At 42.5% G+C, this 17117-nt stretch overlaps 1 long non-coding RNA gene across 1 annotated transcript; it reads right to left on the reverse strand.

Annotated features, from left to right (window-relative positions):
- Positions 1-14112: 14112 nt before the first annotated feature.
- On the reverse strand, positions 14113-16912 carry LOC118647878. The gene is made up of 2 exons (XR_004965032.1): positions 16420-16912; positions 14113-16319 (listed from the first exon to the last, which is right to left on the reverse strand). It is a non-coding gene; the product is annotated as an uncharacterized LOC118647878 (long non-coding RNA).
- Between the last annotated feature and the right edge of the window lie 205 nt (positions 16913-17117).

Here is a 17117-nt window from a genome sequence, read left to right on the forward strand (position 1 = left end):
GGCTAAATGCGCTGGACGCCGCCGTTTTCGAGCGACTCGTTGCGATATCCGAGCGCGTAAGCTCGCATTGGCCATGCGTCTTGTCCATTCCTTTTTTTTTTCCTCTTTATGCCGGAAACAGATGGGCGCGCGAGCCCCAAGATCATTAGGAAGAGATTAGAGGTCCGAAGCCAATTAAAATTTTCGTGCCGGCCAACCGACTCTCGGCTCCGCGTCGTCGATGTGTGCGCGCGCGCGTGTAAGTACGTTAACGTAATTACGGGATTGCCACGAGGACGACACCGTCGATCACGTACGATAGTATCGATGTCCGCCGGGCCGAGGAATTACGATTTCTCGTATTTCGAACGCGGGAACGCGTTCGATTTCCATGCCCCTTCAGACGCTTCGCGTCCCCTCGCACGCGCGCGTGCGCCATCGCTGGCGACGCGGTGAAAATTAATGCAAACGCACGATTACAAGAAAGTCAAGGGGAGGAGGGAATTCCGTAATTTTTGCATCTGTCCTTTCCGTTGCAATCGACGTACCGATATGCGCATCGGTGCTTATTCCGTTAAAAAGAAATTTCTACGGGGAAAGAAATGCATTCTCCAACTAAATTTTTTTGAACAAAGGTCCTTGTTGGTCGAGATGTATTCCCATCTCGAAGAATAACTGAAGCGATTTCTGCCATTCGAGGGCACGTCCGTAGTCGTGGTAGATCGCGGGGGGAGGTCCGCCACTTGTGAACTACGGCGGACGTTAAAAGGGCGCTTAGTTCAGGGGTTCGATGGGATGCTGGTTATTTAATCTTTAATCCCAACACACTCGAGGGTAACTCCGTCACCGATACCCCAGATTTGCGTGGTATCACGGCGCCCACCCCATGAAATCATTTTCTGGGGTCGCTGCTACCGACGACGTTGTGACCCCCCCCTCCCCGTGATCGATTCGTATAGCATAACTCTAACTTTACTTTGTCGCCGGAGAGTAATGTCTAATAATATTTAAAATATCTAAATATAAATGTTAAAACGGAAAGGTATCTTACGCGAGACTTTCTGTCGATCAAGCGCAACAATATACAGTTTAATATACACGGAGAGAATTTTCTCTTAAAAATCGTGGTAATTGTGAGACAACGTAAACCTTGAAGAATTTTACCATACTTTTAACAAAATTTACTAAAATTTAGTAAAATTTTAATAAAATTGGACAAAGTTTTAGTAAATTTTGTTAGAAGTATAGTAAAATTCACAAAATTTTGCCAAATTTTATTAAAATTTTAGTAAATTTTGTTAAAAGTATAGTAAGGTTCACGTTGTCCCATAATTACCACGATTTTCATGGTAATTTTTAAGAGAAAATTCTTTCCGTGTACGAATAATTGTCGATATTTATTATCGCTATCGTCGATTGCAGAAGGCTTGCTTACCAATATTTTCTTCTACGCGATTTAAATAATTTCGATTGAGTCAGAATTGAACGTGACAGATTGAAAAAGGAGTCCGATATCCATCGATCTTGGCGGTACGACCATTGGAACGATCCAGTGGTCCAGTTACGTGTGTTTTGTGCGCCCGTTTAAACGCGAGCAGCGAGTTTCACGTCTAGTAATTCTCAATGCTTGCCGCATGACTTAACGGATCTCTCGCGGCCGGTACATTTGTCTTCAAATCGCGATTAGTATACGAAATAATCTGCATACTCCCGACGAAGGAAGCCCGATCTAACCTTCGGGGGAGACGGGAGAGGTGGAGGGGAGTCGAAGTTACATAGCCAAATAACAGCTTGCTCCGAACCGTTCGGCAAGATATTATTAAAGATGAATTGCGAACTCGTAAATGACACGGGGATATAATTACAAGATTTACGAGTTGCGCATTCCCTTCCTCTTTCGCGCTCTGTGATTATACTCCTTTCTTCCTGCAACGGAAGATTTACATTCGCACTAGATTCACGCCCGCGTGAATTAATTCGGGCACGTCTAACGGCTGAATTCTGAGCTGCGAGTACGGTCAGCAATCGTTTCGCGGTCAATAATCTCACGGAATAAACAGCTCTCGTTAGCAATTCCGACAAGAGAAATCAAGCGATTGTGCGAGAATCTGTTAATTAAGGGTCGCGCGTTCGCCGCCGTGTTACGCACCTAACGACCGCGTGTTTATTTGACGAAAGAGAGAGAGAGAGAGAGAGATAGCGATCGCGAATGCATAAGCTATGAAAAAAAAAAAACCGACAACGACAGAAATATATGGAAGGATCCTTTATGATTATTGTAATTTCGAAAGCGCGCGCTCTTCCCACGTACAGGAACTTTTCGCGCGGTAATCCTCGCTGGTTAATTGGAATGGCGTAACACTCCGGCGCGACTGCACGACGACGTGAGAAAATGAAAGTGGTTCTTTTTTTTTCATTTCCAATTCACTGCGAACTTATATTTTCTATTTTTCGCAATTGGCAACGTTCTGCATATTGTACGCCGTCGAGTTTCGTCCGACGTGTTTTCGTCGCAACGGCTTGCCGTTCACAACGAATACTTTTTGCCGGTAACGAAACGTTTTGAATCCTCCTGGCGCCGTAACTTTGAGTCTTCCTCGGAACCATCGGGATTATCCCTCGTGTCGTGGCGTGAGACTCCCGCGAGTCGGTCCGCGAACTCCAGGACGCGGCCGCGTCAATATCGGATAATACAGGATAATAAGTATAATCGGATGTCTGATGGCTCGCGTAACGAAAGACGAGTAACATATTGTCCTGTTAGGGATCCCGTGTCAGAGAGGAGGATCTGGTACACTGGGGGTCGGGGCCGCCCCCGGTTTTCGCCGTCGTCGGGGTCTCCGCAGGACCCCCCCATGGGAACATTTCACACCGGTAACCACCGCGAACCCCTCTTGCCTCCCCTTCCCTCCTCTCTCTCTCTCTCTCTCTCTTTCTCTCTCTGCCCTGTCCCCGTTCTTACCGTCCCCGGCGACAGTCACCCCTCGTAGTTTTGGTTACGCAAAGTCGATTTAGTCGGGGATGGTTTGCTCGCTGATTTATAACGTATGGAGCTCGTGTGCATGCACTAAGTCACGCCTGAGGAGAATCGGGCTCCTCTCGGTCGTTCGCTATCGCTCCTCTCGCGAGGAGGTCAGAACGGCCCGTCGATGGAGGAGGCGCACTTATCGCGATGTACGAGCGCTCGGTACGGAAACCAGCCGGTGTCCTTATTCTTTTTTCCTTTTTATTTATATCGCAAGAGAGAGAGAGAGAGAGAGAGAGAGAGAGAGAGAGAATGTCTAAAGTTACGAGGTAAACTAATCGCGTAGGCAGAGTTGCGGCGGCCCCGGAGAGGCATCGGGTCACGATATTATAAATAATGTTACAACCATATTATACCTACGCTTGACACTGTTACATACACACAGCTTGTACGGAGTTCGACGTATTAATAAACGTCAACATTAATAATACACAAGAGAGAAAGAGAGAGAGAGAGAAAAGCAGATTTATGTTGTACCCTACAATTTTATTTCACCCCCGCCAGCGCGCGAACTTTTGATCGCGGAAGCCTCGCGTAACGCGAGTCACGTTAAAATATTCTCCTCCGCGGAAACTAACTCTTTTCCTACCGACGACGGAGCGACGCCTGCCGGACATACGTGTGCGCCCACATACGTGCAACCCGGGGGCTGAACGTTGTCGGTTTATTAATTAGAGGTTGCGCGCGGTAACACAGCGAAAAAGACGGAGAGTAGGCGAGAGTTTCTGCCGTCCCCTCGTCGTTTCCGACCGAAGGACAATCACTTCCATTCTTTCGCTGTCTTTCCTCCCCCTCCCCCTTCCCCGCTTCTTCCCTCCCTCCCTCCTTCAGACACGTCCTTCGGCCGAGATGAAGATACTAGAGGTGGGCGGACTCCTCCGCACATAAATCGTTTGGTCTCCGTAAGCAAGCGGCCGAGGTGCCAGGTTGAACGCACTAGGCCGAACGCTTGCGTGTGTGCCGCGGACGCATTGTTAAACATTGCACCTACGAGATGTATCTGCCCGGCGGCGCCTTCCACCCTCACCTGACGCGACGCCGTACGTACTACCTCTCCTTCGCCGTTTACCGATCGTCTGATTTCCTCTCGAGCAGAAAGCGAACGTGGCGGGGGCTCCCGCAAGTAGTGTAACAATATTATAATCCAATTTCGTCAAGATAATTCGGAAGATGAATATTTAATAAAATTCTTAGAACGTAAATTGTGCCTGCGACGTGTTTTATCTTTACAAGATTTTAATTTAAATCAAATACCAAACGAAAATGCACCAGTAGAAATAGTAAAGTAATTTAATACTTTCAGCAAAAATAATATTCATTTGTACCGATTAAACTGTTTTATTTGGTACGTTTTATCTAAATACTACTTAATTAATATAAATTATTTAACTGTAATGAATATGAACAAATATTTTTTATTTACATGTATTTTACAGAGGCAACTAAATTTTTTTTGTTACAAAATACTTTAATTAATCAGTTTTTGCTGAAGATATTTTTTTCCAAATATGTCCTTATAAAATAAATAGGTGTTTTATTCGTGTGATCTCTCCAAAAATTTCTTGATCTCAAAGAAATTACAAAAGTGATTCTTCAAGTTCCACTACGTCACCGCTTTATGGTAGACGTGATTTTGGCGCCCTTCTCCCCAAATTATCCCACAGAGATCGGCACGTGCCGGTCGCACCCTTCTGACAACGATGTGCACAAAAGTCGGGGGTTTGTCACGATCCCCACCTACTTTCCTTTCGGTAACCGGCTCCAGTGAAGCCTGGACTCATGGGATGAATTGATGCTAAGTCACCGACGTCAACGTGCAATCGATTCATCCCGGACGGAATCAACATCCTCGAGTATTTACTTAGGATGTAGCGTTTGTTTCTTTAGGCTCAGCGGCCGATTTGTTCCCGCCGCTTCGCAGCTACCGAGGATCGCGCTTGTTTGAAAACCTATCGTCGCCGCTAATAAAGTTAAACACATATATACCCAACATTTATAATCATAATGCACACGTACAAACACATACATGACAAATATAGTTTAATAAATAAAGTAATATTTAAAAGAACTGTGTAATAAAAAAGAATAACTGGAACCTTAAGCAAAATTTTACAAAGTTTCTATATAAGTTTATTTAAATTTTTTACTTATAATAATATGATGGTTTTGAGGTGCCTTATATATTTTTTACTTTTTCTTGATTGGTAACACTTGAACTTCTATCCTGATCGTATCCGTTTTATTTACTACACAATATTAATTTATTAAACTGATCCCCCTGAGCACACGCAGTTTTAACAAATCCTCAGTTATATTATCGCACTGTGTGCAATATAATTTAAAAATGCAGACCTGCATAATGTATGTCGTCGTTCGAACACGAAGTTTCCCATGAATCTGCCGGTACTTTCTAGCGTAATTCCGCGATTTAAACGGCAAGTTCGCCCCCGCGTTTGGACGCGACGGCACACGGGTTCCCATATCAGGCATGCAAAGCTTGATGTATCGATGCTCTATGACGACGGCACGAGGACGCCTGAATACAGACCGCCCACCCCTCGAAAGGCGAGCGTCATCTCTCGACGCTTGCAAAGTTACCCTAATGGGCGGATTAATCTCCGATAGCGGCGAATAGGCTAACTGAAGCTAAGAGCGTTGCGCAAGAGGTGCATTCACGGCAGATTTATTTCTTCTCGCCTTCATCCCACCCTGCCGCGCGTGCGTCGTTATTATTCATCTCCTGTCACACTGTCTTTTGTCAGTCAAAACGACGAATTAATTTTTGCCGTCGCGTTTCTTCATAAAAAACTTTATAACGTATCCCCCTATTTTCTACAGCATCATAACTCTGCTAACTTTGTCCGTAATATGATAGTCATTTTTCTTAAATAATTATTTTAATCAATATTTTATGACAATTTAAAACAAAACTAGTAGCTATCATATAAAGTCATTGATGCTATATTTGTTGTCAGAGTTATCGAGGATGTTGCATTTTTATTATTTTTTTTATATTATGCATATAAATACAAAAATTTACATATAAAATATTTTTAAATAAAAATAAACATTTGCAGAAACATTTTTTGTATTTGCTGCATAAAGATATTAATAGTTTGTAATACTTTTTATTTCGAATCTCATTCAAACTTATATCATTATTTTTAATTTATAACAAACTTTTACTATATTTAATTCATAACGTAAACGATCACTCGGAGTGATTTATTAATTTCAACAGATCTAAGGTATTGAGAATATATAAATCATAATTTGTTTCTATTGTTCTACAAATTGGATCTCGGAATCTTCGAATAAGAAGAATAGGTAATCAATCTTGAATCAATAAAAAAATTTGCTGTGACGTGAGGTTTATTTTCCCGACGCTGGGGGTATGAAAAACACCCCAGGCGACTATTCTAAGGGTTAAAGATCATTTCCGTACCTACAAAATTAAGAGTATCAAATTATTCGAGTCTCAGTTCTCCGAATTCTATTTTACGACCCGTCGTTTCTCGAACCTCCCGTTCGGTTCTCAATCCTTGAGTTCCAGACGTTGACCGCATCCGAGTATCTAAATATCTCAATATCTTCGAGCTCGAAAAAGAGACGGAGCGATAGAACACCGAGAGACCGGCCTCTTCGAGATGTATCTCGAACGGGATCTTGTCGCTTCTCCTTGCTTAAGAAGGTCCATGTCTCGTCCGCGTGCGTCAAGTTCCTGGGGGGATGGCCCGAAATGGAATCATCGATCGATAGCCGATCGGCTCGCGGGGCGAACCTTTCAATCATGCGACACCTATCAACCGCCGGGGCTCCCAGTGTTCCAAATGAGACCCTATGCTCCGGAGCTGGCCACGACGAAAAAGTGCCCCGGCCCTACGCGATGCTATCAGTGATTCATGAGAAACATTTGGATATATATTTGGATCGTCCCGGTAACGCGCAGCTCTTGCTGGTGAAACGGCCGCGATAATCTATGGCATCTCGCTCCGCCGGCTAGATAAACGGCGAATTGCGGCGAAAGGCTTATAATTGCGATTGGCCGCGCGACGGATGTCGGGAATGTCAATTTTCACGACTTTTATAAGCATACGAAAATTATCATGACTCTTACATATTTTTTAACAGCTTTAGCAAATTAATATTAGTTCTTATAATGCAAAAACATGCAAGTGCCGTATTTGTACGGCTGTGTATTTAAAAGAATTGTATGTAAATGTTGTAACTAATTACAGTCGGCAAGATATTTCAAAGAAAAGAAATGTGCAGGACACAATATCAATATGTATGTACAAAGGTGGGGAATTAAGTGTTAAAGATCGTTTACCAGAGTAATCGTCTAACTTTTGCGATTAAGGACTTGCGAGAGTATCGAAACCGGCCATTTAGCGAAACGTATATATTCCGCATTTTCAATCTCTCGCTCATTTGAACACAATTCGTTTCCGGATTCGGGACACGGGATTTGTACGGAATTTATATGGAATTTATACGGGATTTATACGGGATTACATGAAATAATTTATACGCATTCGAAATTATTATATATTTTCGAGTAATCCATCGCGCCTTAGTTGATCGTTAACTTGACTAACGTGGTAACTAAGGTAACTAAGATAGCGGTGTGAAGTTGCCGAACTTCCGGTGACGGACGCGGAAAGCGGATATCTGCGGAACGATAGCGTCGCGATGCTCGATCCCGCATTTGTCAATCGCGCGGCATATAAATTCGTCAATCGCGCAGCAGAAGTTCGACCGTTCGTTGAAATGCGTACATATATCTCATGAGATCTGCGAAGTAATCGTCAAGATGGCGACCGCAATCCACGGATGTTCGGGTTTCGCTTTAAAGCTTCGATACGCGCTTTCTCTTTTTTTTTTTGCGCTCGTGTTACGAGAAACTTGGTGATTCGGTAATTGTTTTAAAACGTGTTATTTGTTCAAGGTGGCGCGAAGGAGAGTGCACGGGAGTGCAGGTACGAGCAACAGGTGCAGCGTCATCGCGGCGAAGTTGGCGGCGCGTGAAGTCGCCTGGACGATTTTCGAATTTCTCCCGTTGCATTTGGTGCTCGTCATTGTCGCGCTGGTCGCACCGGTTCGCGTTACGTCGCATCGCGAACAAATCGCACGTGTGCGTGACGCTTTTCTTCGTTCGTTGCACTGCTTGTCGGTCGCGATGCGACAACGGAGAGGCACGTCGCGTACGGGAGTGCCGAAGTAAAGTAACGCGCGCGAATGTCCGCGTTCGGGTAATCAGTGCGTGTAAACTTTTTTATCGACTTACCGCGTCTTCGCGTGTGAGTGCCATGGAGGACGAGTGCCACGAGGAGAAACGAGGCAATCTGAGAGGAGGAGGAGACCTGGGAGGCATCGGGCGACGGCGGAGCATCCGTAAAGGTAAATAATTTTCTTGTTTCTTTGGTATTCTTAATTAAGAATCGTCCTTGGTTAATTATCAGTCTCATGGTAGAATCGCACGGCGCTTCATTCCGCCATCTTGCATCGCGGCAGTGGAATTACCTGTGAAATGCATATTTTCTGTGTACTTGAAATTAATTTTCTTGAATTATTTAAATTAGTTTATCAGATGCTTTCACACATTTATAGAGTTTTATCAAAGTTTGTTGAGTAAGATTCTTTTTATGAAAATATTCTATTTTAAATAATATTAAGAATTTATTAATTATAACATAATTATATGTATTATTAGATTATAATATTATATATGATTCATTAAATTATATATAATTATTATATAATAATACATGATAATATACATGCATTTCTGTTTGTGCATTTGTGAGTTTTTTTCGGATCAAAATTCATATCGAAAAAATGTTATTTCTCAACTTATATTTTTTTGATCATAATAATTTCAAGTCAAGTTAATACATACTTATTATACATTACATAATTATAACTTAACTATTAATAAAATTAAATAAAAGTAAATTCAGAAACAATATAAATTTTCTATATAAATTTTGATTAAAAAAGAAAGACGAATATTGCAAATAATGCATACAGGGTTACTATATTTTGATTACTATATTTTAAATTTAAAATATTAATTATTTTTGGCGCTGCGCTGACGTTAACCTAGATATCATATTTTTTATTTTGCAGATCAACGTAGACGACAACTCCGCTGCTGCGCATCATGTCGGTGAGTGTTATCTTTTTTTTATCTTCGCTTAAATCGTTTAATTCTGGACTATACATGACCAGCCGACAATTCATTGCGCACTAAAGGTGCACGCGAAAGTTTACACGTCAAACATGAGTAGAACTTGCTGAGATATCGACGCATCGGTTCGATCACCATGCCGGTGCATTTTGGTGCATCACAGAAATACAGAATTGCCACTCGAGTGCCTTCGTACTTGGAAATTCTGACGTTAATTAATAAAATAAAGAATATGCTGTTACATCGTTACAATGATCGCAATGTTATGTGTATGCGGGAATGACGATGACGGCGACGATAATTTCAGAGGCCTTCAGAAGTTCCACTTCCACGGGTGGAGCGTGTTCCGGAGCGTGAAAAAGATCGCCGTGTCACGCGACGTGCTCGCCGCTCTCATTGGTTCGACTTTCCAGCAAAGATCGTGAACGCCCCCGCGCACGCACACGGGCCGGTGTTCTCGTGACCGATGATAATATTCTCAGCTACCATTTTCATTTTATCCCCCTTTTTTGCCCGTTTTATATCGCCATTTTGCCGATCTGTATCCGAAGACGAGACGTCCAATAAATTATTATACGTACAAATGTCGTTTATGTTAAGAATCTCACAAATGGGATATTTGTTGAAGAGGGTTGCATGAAACATTAAAAATTTTGGGTTTATTTACTTATTCTACAAATTGCTTGAACAGCTGACAAAACTAAAAAAAGGTTTAAAGAACAAAACAGAAAAGTACTTGATAAAAATATTCATTTTCGTGCTAAGAAATACAGTTACTTATTTTTTAGTTTCCTTCTTTTAAATAATGATTTATATTGCAAAGAATATTTTTTTATAATAGTTTTAAAATACACTCATTATTTATTTTAAACAAGTAACATTTTATTACAATAAATTTTTGCTGTGTACACACAGCAAAATATATGAAATATTTGAATTAAATAAATATAACTTTTAAATAATTTACAAGTTTATATCTCTGCAAATCTATTGTAAGTTCGTCATAAGTATCAAATTTATTTAAAATATATTCTAAAGTCTAGTAGTTTTTAATACTTTAATAAAAAATATCAAGTTAAAATAAAAATTTGATTTACTTATACTTTTAATTCTTTTCTTCGATTCCATTTTGTAATATTCTTTAAACGATTATAAAGTTTTTCCAGTAAATAATGAGTTTTTTAAATTTTGTAATAAATATTTCAAGACTATTATCAAGTAATTATTCTTTGTCGAAGACAATCATTATTTAATAGAAGAAAAAACTGAATGATCGCTTTCCTTGACAGTAGAATTGATATTTTTCTGTGTGTAGGAAAGAATTACAAGAAAAGATCTCTCATATGCTAAATATCGTGTGTCCATTAACAAATTCAAGCATAAGAATTATTTGTATACAAAATTGAAATCTAGTTTCAAATCGTATCACTTTCCATCCCGGATCCAAAGGTTTTCTTCTTGCAGCAGAAAACGTTCCTTTTTTTTCGCGAATGTCTGGTTCGATCCGCAATTATCCGCTTTAGGGGGAGGGGCATTATAAATTTCGCTTGGCAATCGCGTTGCGCGATCTTACCGGGCTGCGCGTACACGTGCGCCTACGAGGGGAGTATGCAAAACGTGAGCAGCAGATATCGGCTTAAGCATAAATTCCTCAAGCGTTGTGACACACGTACGCCGCGGCATAATCTCACTAACGGCGCGCGCCGGAGGTGGGGACGCGGACGGTGAGAGAGACGGGTCAAATCTGCGCAAACCGCGCAATATCGTCTCAGATTTATGGCCCGGTGAAGATAGGTCGACGCGATACTCGTCACACGATGAATCGGCAACGACGTTCATCGGCTATGCGCGCGCGCTCGTTCGCGTTCGGTTGCATCTCGATCCGGATTTCTAATTGCCAAAATTGCCCGTACCGCGGTTATCAATCGGGCGTGTCGGGTGACGTGTTATGAACTGTTGTTTAACGTTGTTAAAGCCTCGTCGATGTTAAAGCCTGTAATTTTCGATGCGACTTTTCGGTCTCCACACCGTGAAAAGCTGGAGTATAAGCTTAATTATCTCAATTATTACCGGATTAACATACTGTCAACTAATATACTTATTTTTTAATATACAATAAATATTTTTTCTTAAGCATTATTTAAGTAAAAACTTTAATGTACGCAAAATAAAAGCAACAAGTTCAAGAATTGATTGATTATTTAAACATAATAAAAAAAATGAAAGTACACAGTATGAATTATCGCGAGTCAGTGTCGTGAATATTATTTCCCTCTGATTAGTGCTGCACATCTTATATTGCTATCCTATTTACTGTCACGCGTTTACTTACGTGTGTTTACATGATAGTTTTCATTTAATATTAAAACATTTTTATCATACAACAACCTTTTATTTTTCCAATATTACAAAAGTGACAGTGATTGAGATTGTTACCGTAATAAAATGAATTGTCCTGGGCTATAATTCAGCACACTAAAGAAAAGGTTTGGTTATAATAACCCAGCCTTCGTTAAAGAAACTATTTCACCAGCGCCCTGGTGAAATAGTTTCAACTAAACATAAGGTAAATACATATAACAAAATGTTTACCATTACTATCAAATGTTTTGTGAATATTATTATAATTTTGTTATTACTATATTTATTTATAACAATCATATATTTCAACAATATTATTACTAAATAATTTTACAAATTTACCAAGGATTTTTTTCAGTGCATGTAAGTACTTGCACCTATCAAAGGAACTGAACGTTAAGAAATTCCGATACAAACGAAATTAATTATCGATACCATTTTAAGTTAAAACATTATAAATTTCCGCGCATTAGCGTATTATTGCACAAGACTATTTACATATATAGCGAATAAATTGTAGACTCTTCTACAGCATCGCGGGTATAACGAGACGAAAGCTCCCGTGCAGCCGCTGTCTTCGGGGTGGCTTATTACGTCAGTTACTCGTTAACGCGCGGCTTACGTGCCCGTACATTGTGCGGTGTGGTCCAGGGCGTGGGGTCGATAATACAAAACCGAAGAATGCCCGGGGAGGACACTCGACGCGAAAGTGCGCATTGTCAGGCACGCGCTGGCACTACAGATGCCGCATAGCACTTCCCTCGAGTGCGCGCATGCATATGCTGCGAATCAGTTGCGAAACCTATCCGGCCGATTGTCCGACGATGTAATACGCTCGCGTGCAAATCCGAGGCGATTTTAAAGCACACGCGCGCGCGGAACTTCCTCTCTCTCTCTCCCTCTCTCGAGGAACGCGATACGAGTCTGCGAGAGAATTTTGCCCGGTTGCCACCTCGAGCGAGGCTGGGAAGCTACGAGAGCCGGCGAAAAGGCGATGGAAACGCGAACAATTACGAAACGTATTGAGAATCGCGCGAGGAGTCTGGGAGTTCCCGATAGCGGAATTATTAGAAGAACCCGCGACGATTCGCATCTCACGTGTATATCGCGCTTTAGAAATCAACAACGACGTATCCCGCTGCGTTTTTACCCAGTCCGATTGATGCAAGCGTGTGCGTTATCGCGTTTGATTATACATTAATAAATACGCACACAAACACATTGTCTCGTTATTACTCTTTTTCCCATAGACTCCGGAAAAAAAATTTCCGGGATTAAACAGCCTACATTATAAGGATTTATCGAGTTGAGCTCCTGATCTAAAATTCCGTTGAATTCTCTCTCGCACGTATTATCTCGCGACGTATGGTGCTTCATCCCGGGCGTGGCCCGTTTAATTACGAACCGCGAATTCAAGGTGTCGTCTAGCTGCAAATCCGTTTCTCTCACTATTGTAAAATGGCGATACAATGAGGACGGCGTTATTGGCCGGATAGATGGGCAACAGGGAGTCCATGGTGGTCCCCGCCGTCCTTTTCTCCGCGGACCCCTTTCTTCCGTTTCTCCGGTGATCCTCCATACATTGAATTGAAACAATAACGACCCAACTACTAACGTGCAACTCTTCGACACTCGAGTCATCCCTGAAGTGCGTTTTGTGGGTGCACGCGCCCCTGTCACACACGACGGCGGTTGCGGTAGGTAGGTTCGAGAACGAGGACGCTTGTTACTGCAATACAGTAATATTGTTATGGGAGATCGATAACAAAGCTGGCAAGAGGATCGCCAGAGGAACGGGCTTGCACCACTTCCATCCTGGAGGGTGAATTCTACATGAATGATTGATACGCACAGTCGTTCGAATTTGTTAACAAATTCATGGACACACGAGCTTATTATGGTGCGTGTTTGCGTCGTCGCATATCAATTTATATAACATGTTTTTGTGAACAAATGCAATAAATTATTTAAGGAAAAATGAATAATTTATTGACAATGAGGATAAAAGAACGAAGAATTAAAACAAGATACGTGATTTATTTTAATGAAATAGGGCAGCAAAAGCGGAATCTGCTTTTGTTTATAATCTCTAATCTAAAAAATAAAAAATATCTAGTCTCTTGAATTCAAGAAACGATTTAAGTAATCTTATACGATATTGATTATTATTATTATAACGACAATTAATCCGTCTAGATCTCATAAATATTTGGAATGATATCATATTGTGATTTCGGTGAGCTGTTTAAACAGAGTTTCCGCTTATACTATGGATACGTCGATTTTTTTGAAACCTGCAAAAATTTGCGGTAATATAAAATTTCTTATATTAGATCAAATATTTGCACTGAATATTCGATAAAATTTTTCAAGGAAAGTCTTTTTCAATCCCTCGCTTAAATCAATTTGTTTTTAAAATAATTCCACTACAAACTAATACTTATTCAATGCTCGTTAACTTGTTTTATTATACAATGAAAACAAAGATATAGTCACTTAATCCTTTTGTTAATTTGAGAGTATTAGGATAAAATTTACAATTTAGATCAAATACAAATTTTTTTTTCTATTTTTTCGTAATCTTACATCTAAACTCCATTCTGCCGAAAATCAACCGGGTATTCACCGCAATTTTCGTTGGTCCGTTGTCTCTCGTGCCGTAACGACATCCACGTTGACAAAGGAAGCGGCGATCTGGTAGAAGGGAGGCGCGCAGGAGGGTGTCAAAGTGGGTAGGGTCGAAAACCCCGAGTAATCTCGTTAATTTGCGTGCCGGCGAATTCGCTCGTCGCCAGCAATGCGCGCGGGAGGAACGGCAGGAGAATCCTTGCCGGAGATCCTTGCGGGGATTTTGCCAGAGGGTCGGAAAAGCCGGGCGGGGATGCGGCTGTATAGAGGGACGATAACGGAGGACCTCGGTTGTCTGATGGCAAGATGGCGTCCCACGATAGTGACGTCATGGCTCGGCCGAGGAGGGGCGGCGATGAGGAGGGTGGCTAGAGAGAGAGAGAGAGAGACACGAAGAGGGACAAGGCGCAAAAGACGAGCAGGGATGATATGGCACAAAGAGAGAGAGAGAGAGAGATAGAAAAGGAGAGATGGCTAACCGTGATGCTGGTAAGAGGGGAAAAGTCAGATGGAAACGCAAAGGGAAAGAGGAGAGCGAGAGGGATGGAAAACGGGAGCATCGACAGAGAGAGAAAGGTAAATAGGGACGAACGGCGAACGAGGGAGGGGAGAGGAAGAGGAAGAGTCTGTGCGATGGAAGTGAGAGTAACTGGGGATGAAAGAGCCGCGGAGTTCGAGAGAGTGAGAGAGAGAGAGAGAAAGGCGATGGGGAGAATCCGCGAAGGGAGGAACGGGGTGGATGTGCGAGGAAGACGGGAACAGACCAGGGAAGGGTGGGAAGAGTGGCAGGAGAGGGAAAGAGAGAAAGATCGAGGAGCGGAACAGTGGGCGCATGAAGGGTGGAAGAAGAGAGAGGGACGGAGGGCGGGAGAGAGGGAGCGAGAGAGGAGTATAATATTGATCGCATCTCCGTTGCCGCGGACAGCATCTACCCTCCGTTGACGGGGTTGTTACTTTCGAGGATTTAAGTTTGATTCGTCGTGGCGTCTCGCCGGGAAGATCATAGGCGTGACTACTTGCGAACCAATATGGCTTCGCATTACGAAAACTATTTTAATTCTCAGATCGTTAATATATACCGAAAACTTATGAACATTTATTGTAAATAAGTACAAAGAACAGTTTGGCAGATTAATTCGTGCAAATTAACACTGATTTTTAAAATACACGTAACAAACGTTGCAGCGCTTGCCGCGCCGTATCTGATACGCGTGCCCGATAATTGATGGTCGATGTTAATGTAGTGCTAACTGCACTAATGATGTTCGGTAAGGTGTTCCCGAGGACAGCGAGGAAGAGAGAGAGAGAGAGAGAGAGAGAAAGCGAAAAAAAAGATATACGCGCGTCCGAAATTAAACGTCTTATCCGATCGGGATAGCCGCTACGTGTAGCGACAGCTGCTAGACACACACCCGTTTAATTCAAAAGGTGACATCGTATTTTCGATACGGCCTGCTCAGGCCGCCGACTTACGGTAAATGTGTCGCCGCTGAAATGGCGGTCGAGAGAGGGAGGTGGAGGGGGGAGGGGAGGAAATGTAATCGGGAAATATCATCTAGCGACGCGACGCGTAAGTCCTTCTTTAAGCGTTTGCGTGACACCGCGTTCGCGTGCTCCTCGCCAAGGAAAGTGTACAGAATAATATATCAGAATAATGAGACACAGCGTACGTAAAGAGTTTTATGCACACGCACACACACACATGATACTTATATCGCGCGAGTGGCTTATGAACATTAGCCCCGCCACAGGATATCAGTACACGTGGGAAAATCTAGTGTCGCCACGCGGAACTTTCGATGATGTACGGTCACGTGGTCTGTAATTGGCAGTTACTGGATGTCGAAGAAGTTGAAGAGAGCGAATCCCAGATAAAACGGCAGAGTAGTAGTAGCAGCAACAGCAGCAGCCTGGAAACCGGCCAGGCTGGTTGACCGCCTTTTTTTTTCCCCTCCCGCTGCCGTCTGTCGATTGGTAGTCTCATTAGCGATTCAGCGGATTCAATGCCACCTGAGCGATATGACTAACTGACCGGACGTATGCAAAGCTCCATCCTGCCCGTCCAGCAGGCCGTATCTTCGTACCGCCACCTTGACGTGAACTGACATTCCGCGGCGTGTCATCGTCTGCTACCGGCTAAACGAGACATTTGTATCAGTGAAAAGAGAGAGAGAGAGAGAGAGAGAGAGACTCTCGGGATGGGATAAAGAAAACCTTCCGGTCGTATCGATCGTACGTCCAATCCTTTATTCTTCCATTCCTCGACGTCGACGTTTATAGAATTTCGATCTAATATTGCAGATTGTTGGCTCTCAAAGAATACGTCGCGGATTTGTTTGGAATTGCCTGAAATCTCTGGTAACATTATCGCAAAGGGGGGGAAAAAAGCTTCCATGATTTGAGTATAGAAATTTTAGTTGAATAAAAACGTCAGTCTTGCAATTCGAAATCCAATGTAAATCGGATGATGATATAGTTTCGTTAGAAGTTTACCTTATTTTTCGAAAAAATTCGCACATAAAAAAATTAACCGCATCGCGTCCGCGATCACGCGACGGAAGCTGCTCGGTCGACGATGCCTATCATCATTACGATTCTTGAGTTGCGTCTGGTGTCTCCGAGGTGGACTGCCGTAACTGCCGACATATTACGTACACGGCTCGGGCAACCACAGAGCAGCATGCACGGGAGCGGAGCGAGGAGTATTATGTGTATTGGTTTGGTATCGAGAGAGAGGGAGAGAGAGAGAGAGAGAGAGAGAGAGAGAGAGAGAGAGAGAGAGAGAGAGAGAGAGAGAGAGAGAGAGAGAGAGAGAGAGAGAGAGAGAGAGAGCACGGGGAGATACGCGGTATATAGGTGCAATCTTCGCACGCATCGACATGTGTATTTAAATTAGTCGCTCCTATACGGTTGGCAGAACCCGATAGCTGGAGG

The sequence above is a fragment of the Monomorium pharaonis genome, chromosome 11, assembly GCF_013373865.1.
Source record: "Monomorium pharaonis isolate MP-MQ-018 chromosome 11, ASM1337386v2, whole genome shotgun sequence".
Lineage (NCBI taxonomy): Eukaryota > Metazoa > Arthropoda > Insecta > Hymenoptera > Formicidae > Monomorium > Monomorium pharaonis.